The following is an 8,272-nucleotide window of genomic DNA, read 5'->3' as shown; positions in this document are numbered from 1 at the left end:
TGAGTGGGAGCACTTCAGGTTGTGCTCAGAGCTATGGGGAATGCGTTCCCCGTGAGTTACGAGGCCTGGCTGACATTACACCAGTGACTGGCCTGTTTTATGTACGGCCATAACAGTGCTGTCCGTGCATTATAAATCATCATCCCATTTCCTGACCAGCATGTCCACATCCAGGATTCTCCCATGTGCCAAAGTATAATTTTGTCCCATACATCCCGTGTTTGGAGCCCAGTTCTCTTACAGCAGTTAAGGCTGGAGACGTGGGAAGCAGGAGATTATCTGAAATAATGCTGAAAGGGTCTGGCAGAGCTTTTTCATGGACTAGCTTATTACAGCAATAGAATTACTCCCTTTCCTTTTAAATACAGTTTCTGGGGCCCCCTCTGTGATTTTTCCTATTTGCCCCACTCTCTACCGCAGTGATGGAAAGAACTGGGCACAGCATATAACTCTGCCCCCCATCCCCCAGTGCCAGCCTCCTGTGCTGGTGCAAAAGGGAGCTGGGGGTATTCCAACCCTGTCCAGCACTCCCTCACCTCAGCACACTTGCCTTAACATTCATTTTCTCAGTGCTAGACCCGGCTTAAAGCAGAATGGGAATTAGTTAAAATTCTTGCATAACAGGTTCCTATATTTGTAGGGTTGCACATATGTTTCTTTAAAACATTTAATTAGCAAGAAAATCCAAAATGCCAAGTGTAATTAAAAATGTTCCTGGTGAGAAGTGTGTCTCACTTTCCAAATGGGCAGATGTCTGGGCTGAGTCAAATGGGGGCAGGTAATTTTGCAAAGGCTGTAGGACTTAATCCTGCCCTCATTGAGGGAAATGGCATAACTTGCACTCAGTTAATTGGGAGCAACATCAGGTGTAGTTTCTATAGGGCCAAAAAAGCTATGAAGCTAGTTCTCCAGGGCACGACGGAAGCTTTGTGCTGCTCTGCTGGTGCAGAGCTGCTTTAAAACCAGTTTCTGTGGCTGTGGAAGGCTTAACCCCAGCATTGGGGGAACCCTGGGTGGTGCAGAGCTACATAGTAGCTTTTATAGCCTTTTCTTGGCTGTTGGTGGCAGGGGTGTGGCCAGTGAAACAGGAACATGGCTAAGGCATCCTTAGAGATTTCTGAAGTGGTTCACATGGAGAGAAGTGTCACCATAGCAAAGAGAAAGTCAGCTGAGAGGCGCTGCCCACACATCTCACAAACACGAGTCACTCGAAACCCAAGTCAATGGATGTACTAACATTAACATGTGATATGAAAGAGAGCTTTATTTGATTTTACTTTCTGGGGTTCATGATCTGTCAGGTTCCTCCAGGTCAGGGCTGTGGCCTACTGACACAGGAGCTGGGTGGAAGCTTGCCAGGGCCAGCGCTCCGTTAGTTTTTTGTTTGTAGGCATATACTTGAGCCAAAACCCCAGACTCAAACACTCCCAGAGTTTGGATCCAGATCTGAATTTTCTAGCTCAGGCCCAACCACAACAACTGGCATTAATTGCTCCCCTTCATTGACAGTCTCAGCAGAGAGACCAAGGGCTGAACAGGCCCTGGATACAAAATTCCCCCTCTCACCCAGTCCCTCCAGGTCAAGATTATGCTCATTGGTGAGGACAGGTGGAGAAACCTGCATTATTGCTGTCTGTTCTGAGCATAAACTGAGAACAGGTGTCTCCAGGGTTTCTTAGAGCAGCCGTAACACCCCATAAAAACATTACCAAAAAATTGTAGGCTACTTAGTACATCACACTTTCTTCTTTGCTTTTCTTAACCCTAGCTACTGCTTCTCTGTGACTTTTTATGTTCCTTAACTAGTCAGGTTCCCCTACTCTAGATTCTTCTTCTCCTTCACAGTCCAACTTAACTCCTCTGTTCTCTGTCAAGTTAAAAAAATAAAACCACCTCTTTCTGGAATCCACAGCATATTAAACATTTGATCCTGTGCTTGTCCAAGCCTCAGATAGCTAGAGCATCATTTGGGTGATATCACTATGTTGTATGTGTTCTGGCTGGGTCTGAGTGAGACTTCCTATCTATTCCACATGCCTGCTTTAAAGATATTCAAAGCCTCCATGCCTTGGACTGTGTGACTGTAAAGCAGTCCCGTGTCAGAGAGAAAGGGGCCCGCTGGTAGCAGGCATAGCTGCTGACTCTGTGAGTGCTCCAGGGCTCACGCACCCACCGAAGAAAAAAATAGGGGGTGCTCAGCACCCACGAACCACCAGTAAATGGCAGGAGCAGCACATGGTGCACAGTGAAAAGAGAAGTCTAGTTATGGACCACTCATATGCTCTCTATAATTTGATAGGACAACCTGGTGCAATGGCCATGGCAGTGAGAGCTGCACAAATACCTAGCAGAGAGAAAGTGAGATAAAAATGTCCTGAGTTTTAATCCTGGCTCTGACACCAACTCCCTATATTGCCTTTAGGAAGCATTTTAATCTCTCTCCCCCTTAGTTTTCCCATCTGTAAAATAGGGATAGTTGTAAATCATAGAAATGTAGGGCAAGAAGGGACCGAGAGGTCATGTAGTCCATCCCCTGCACTGAGGCAGTATTAAGTATACCTAGGCTGTCCTTTTCAGATAATGATACATAGTAAAGATAGGTGAATATTGCACAAACATTTTTTTAAATATAAATTCAGATTTTTAAATGAATTTGCTCCAGGTGTGTTCAAGTCCCTTTGTGTTCACTGTCCATTAACATGTATGAACTAGAGTTTCCCAAATGCTTATAGAAAGCAAATGTTAGGCTTGGACATTCAAATGCTTACAGAAAACTAATTTTAAATAACTTTCCATGAGTGATCCCACCAGAAACTCTACTGTAACGGTTATACTTGTCCAGTCAGGGAACAGAAACAATACCATGTGACCTAGGTGACCAATCACAATTAAGCAACATAGCTTGCATTTCAAATGGGAATCCGCAAGGTGAAAGAAATGGCTGAAAAAATTCATTGAATAATTTTGAACAACAGATCCATTTGAGAAAAACCACAATCCGCTTACAGACATTCCACAAGCTGCAAAAAGCAAAATTAATTGAGTAAGTTACATATTAAGTATTATTCACTCAGCTCTTTATCATCTAAGTGGTGCGTGAGGTTCAGTTAGGTAACGTTTGTAAAAAATTTGCAAGATAAAGCGTTCTACATGATACATGTTTTTTATTATATCATTAACAAAAAGAAAGGGGCAAATCTGTCTCCCTTTACTACCATCTGTAGCCTGTTTGAAGTCCAAGAGGAATACTCAGGTCAGTAAAGCAAGCAGGACATGGCCCTACTATTAAAACTGATAAGCAACGTCATACTCAGAAATTAATTTTAGAAAGGATTTTGTTTATTGTCCAGAATAATGATGTCATAATTAGAGCTGGCTTGGAATTTCTGGACAGAGTTTTGGTCAGAAATTGCCAATTTATCACTCTGAGATGTTGTTCAGAAATCTCTCCGGTTTGACAAACTTCTGTTGAGCCTCAGGAAGGGTTCCAGTGCAAACCTAGGGCCGCCAGGTCTGAGCAGCCCGTCCTGCGAACGACCACTGCCAGAGACCCTGGGCTTCATGAGTCTACAGCTTTGGGGTAGCCCCTCCATGTTAGGGTTTCTAGAGCTGCCAGGTTCCCTGCCATGGAGCAGGAGCCTAGAAACCTAGGGGGCTCTCACAGCTTTCAAGCTTGATGCGACAGAGCCAGAAGCCAGGCAGCCCTGGAATCCATGGCCCTAGGCTCCCAGCTAGAACAGCAGTAGTGAAACTGACAAGAATATCAGTTTCAGTCAGCAGCTGCTGGGGTCTCTGGAAGCATATTTTGTTTCAGAAACATCCTTTGTTGGTTGCCATGAACTGGGCTTGAGACCCAAGCAGCTGCCCAAGCTGCAATGTCCACATTGCTATTTTTAGCGCACTAGCTCGAGCCAAGCTAGGATGAGTCTGTCTCCCTGGGCTGGGAGGCTCACTCCCAGCTGCAGTGTAGATGTACCCTCCTGGGGTCCCAGAGCTCAGGCTCCTGAATGTCTACACAGCAATTTTATAGCCCTGTAGCCGGAGTCAGCTGACCTGGGCCAGCCGTGGGTGTTTCATTGCTGTGTAGATGCACCCTAAGTGGCCTGCCGTTAGTGGAATCCTCAGCCCTGAGCTATGCATCCACGCTCCCCATACAGTGCATGGGAAGAGTTAGGCACCTAACAAAGGGATTTTCAGAAACTGGTCAGCTGAATGGGAAGCCACCCGAGCTGGCCAGGAAGGACATGCTGAGGACAGGGCAGGGAGAAGGGATTTAGGCATCTAAGCTTCTGGCTGCTGGGCCAGAGACACGGACCTCCCTTCACTTGGGAGCCTCAGCTGCAGCCCTTCTTCTGGAACCAGGCACTTAAGCCACACCAGCTGCTTAAACAGCCCACACTCTAGCAGCCAAAACCATCTCCTGTTCGCACTCCATACCTCTCTCACACTCGCCCGACCTTTCCCAGCGCCCCTAGCTGTCTTTTGTGCTGGTGCTCTGCTGCCCTTCCATCCATCAGTGGCCTGCCTCTGGCCCTCCTGATTGGGGGCAGAGGCAGGTAACAGGTGTTAGGTGTGCTCTGTGTATGCTCATAGGCCCAGGCTCCGCTGGTGAGACAGGCATGTTCCTGAGAATCCTGCTTTGGGGTGCCCAGGGCTCTCAGCAAGTCATCAGCTATGTGTTGGCACCAGCGCTTGGGGGACTTTGCAAATGCTGATGGGTGGAAACACAGCACCCATGGGGATAGGTGGCAGCTGAGCAGCAGTTTTGAGAATGGCCATGGAGCCTCAAGGGTGGATGGGTGCCTAAGCACCTTTAGGGATCACAGCCAACAGGCCTGATTCTCCTCTTACTAGTGCAAAACTGGAGTAAGTCATTCAAGTCACTGGCTATAAAGAAAAGCAGAATCAGGCCCCAGATCAACAGATTAGAACAGGCTGCATACAGCCATATAGATACACTATAGCACAGACACAGGCGTTGACAGACAGACACTGCGGCAGCATACAAGTACAGGCTGTTTCCAGGGATAGAGGCGGACATCCTCCCTTTCTCATCCAGAACAGAACGTGAGTGCACGTGGCCTCCAGAACACATAGGCATGATGAAGTTGCAGACCCAGGCACACACAGACCTAGTGAGAGCATGTGGGGGAGACAGGCTGCCTCCAGGGGTCACACGCAGACACGGTGTGAGAACATGGGGACAGACGAACTCCAGCGACACCCAGACACAGTGTCATCACATGGGGATTGGCTGAATATATGCTGCTGCAGATTTTAATTCCCCATTAACACGGATGTGTGCGTTTGATTGATCATTCTTAAAATGATTATTTGAAATTGTCTGGGTGCTCCAGTGCTAATCTTCAGTGCATGAATTGTGAAGCTTGCTGATATCCCAGCAGATGGGCATTACAGGACTTCATCTTCATATTGTCTTACTGGTATTAATTTGTCGCTCAATCTAATGAAATATATACAGCATGCTGTTTAAACATTTGTCTGACACACTTTGTATGGCAGAGCAGAAATGCCTCTTATATTTAGAAGCCTTGCTCTAGAGTTACATATCAGGATACTTGTACACTGCTGTTTTGCAGAATGCAGCTGTCCTGTAAGAAGTGAAAGGTCTTAATCTGATCCAGGAGCTGAGGCCAGCGATTTAAAGTTTCCATCTGTCTCTGCCTGTAACACATGCAGGGAGGAAAAGGGGGCTTGCTTTCAAGAAGCAGCAAGTGCCTGGAGGATGCAAGACGGGTGCAGAGAAAAATCTCAGGTCTGGAGCAGTTTTGCCAGCACGAGGAAGATTGTGTTGTCCTGCTTGGAGTTTCTGTACTGGCATCTCGTGTTCCTTAGATTTCCTACAGCTCTGATGTTTCACTGAGTCCATCATCATTTCACAATGCAAACCTGACAGCCTGTTTTTCTCCTCCAACTGTGCAGGGTGCAATGCATCTTCACAATGGGCCCAATTCAGCAGGTGCTGACTCAGACAAGAGCCCCATTGTAAGACAAGAGGGGTGTCTTAATGATCTGAGAACAGAACTGGGAGCCAGGAGTCACTGATTCCAAATCCCAGCTGTGCCACTGACTCCCTTTTCAGCCTTGAGCAAGTCACTTCACCTCCATTTACTGTCTGTAAAATGGGGATAGTACTTTTCTGCATCACGGGGAGATTCTGAAGATTACTTAGTAACGGATGTAAAACACCACATAAGAGTTAAGCATTATTTTTATTGGTCCAAACCTGGTTTTCTTATTCAGCCTTTGTGTGGGTAAATCTTCCATTGATTTCAGTGGGAGTTTTATGAAGAACTGAGTAAGCAGGGCAAGATCCTACCCAGACATGATAGGAATGATGAACTCTAATATTGCACCCGTCATCTGCAGAGCACCGAGATTCTGTTCTGAGAAAGACATATTAAAAATTACACAGGGCGATATTGTGACATACACTTTCAAGCAAAATTCTCAGTTGAATCAATAGGGAGTTCTAGTTAAAAAATCAATAGCATGATAATAATATCTAACTCTTATATAGTACTTTTCATCAGTTGATCTCAAGGCACATAAGCGGTAAGGCGGTAAGCGTCCTCCCCACAACTGAGGTTCAGAGAGGTCAAGTCACATGACTATGTCACCTAGCATGCTGGTGTCAGCTCTGGGATTAGAACTCAGACCTGCTGAAGCCCAGCCCAGTGTACTAGGCAACAGTACCTCCCCAGTGAAGATGGGCTATGGAGTAGTCCAAAGAAAAGTACATCGTTGTTACAGGATTTTTTTTTTTAATAAATAAATAAGACCGACTGTCTGTGAAAAATTAAACAAGAATTTCTGATAAATGTAACTTATTAAAAATACAATCTGTGTTGACCTGAGCATAACTAGCTTCCATCCAACACTCCCAGAAGAGCTAGAGATCTTTCTGCTAAGATCATGATCAGCCATGAACTAGTTAACAATGTTGACATCTAAACTGTCATAATTAGACTTCAGCATTACCATTGCACTGTGAAACATGGGGGCAGCAGTTCACATGTCTCTTACAGCCACTGGGCTCAATCCTGCTCTCAGTTACAACAGGGTCAACCCGGAGCAGCTCCACTGGTTCCATCTCCATTGAAGTCACTGATATCTCTGTAGCTCAGTATAACCTCAAGTTGTTTTGCATGTCTGTAGATCCAGCTCCTTTCTTTCCGTTACCTATGTGCTCTGTGTCTGTATCAGTGTAAGTAGTTAATAGAGGGCACTGGGTTTTGTAGAACCAATAAAGCTCGCTGGTGTACACAGCAAATGGCAGCTTTTTCCATTTTCGTGGTCAATTTTTATTCTCAAAACACCCCTCCAACAATCAAGAAACCCTTGTAAATTACTGAAAATGAAAATATTTGTCACTGCTCCGGGAAAACTGCAAGCAATGGCTTGTATCTTTTGTAAAGAAGATCACTTGGAAGCTCCTGCTATTGATCTTATCTATTGGGGCAGAAAAAGCACATCACATGTCTTTTGTTTCTGTAACTGCAGGTTAAGAGCATGTTGCTTAAACTTCATCCACATGCAGCTAACATAGTGTGGCCACATTTGAGATTAACAGTCATTCATTAAAAACACAGCAAAAAACCCAACACACTTTGCCCAAGTGAACTGAAAACAAATGCAAAAAAGAAAGAAAAAAAGACCTAGATGTGTCTGTCCTCATGGCAAGTACACGTTGTTGGGGGTTGAAGCTGGTGGTTATAACCGCTGCCCCGCATTTAAGATAGATGTAAGAAACAATTAAGATCCTTTATAGCAACCTCCACTTCAAAAAGGTATATGCAAGTTGAGCCAGGAGTCAGAACTACGTGGGTGGAGGGCTTAGCTGGGTATTGTTTTGGGTAAATGTGTGCATGTTGGGGGAAGAAGCACACAGCAATAGATGCAGAAAGAAGCACACAGAAACAGAGAAGGAAGCGACAGACACAGCCAGAACAAGCACAGATGTGTGGTTCTGGAAAAGCATAGAGAGAGAGAAAGCTTTTGGATCCAGTACTGGCTAAAAGTGGTTTGGGCTGTGGGCAAGGAAACTCTCTTCTTCTGTTTTTCGTCTGCTTGGGTTCAGGGAAACAGGACTTTGTGAATTTGTTGTAAACAAACAAGATTGCATCAAAGGTACCTGACTCCACCTCAGTTTCTCCTCCTAAGTGGAACAACTTGTAAGACCCCAAAATTTTGGTTAGCTGCTCAGGCCACAACGGGTAAGTGTGTCTATGGGTCGAAGATGAAGGTGTTC

The sequence above is a fragment of the Lepidochelys olivacea genome, assembly GCF_965140295.1.
Source record: "Lepidochelys olivacea isolate rLepOli2 genome assembly, chromosome: 15".
Lineage (NCBI taxonomy): Eukaryota > Metazoa > Chordata > Testudines > Cheloniidae > Lepidochelys > Lepidochelys olivacea.
The sequence above is the reverse complement of the archived record's forward strand: the minus strand, read 5'-3'. Positions refer to the sequence as shown.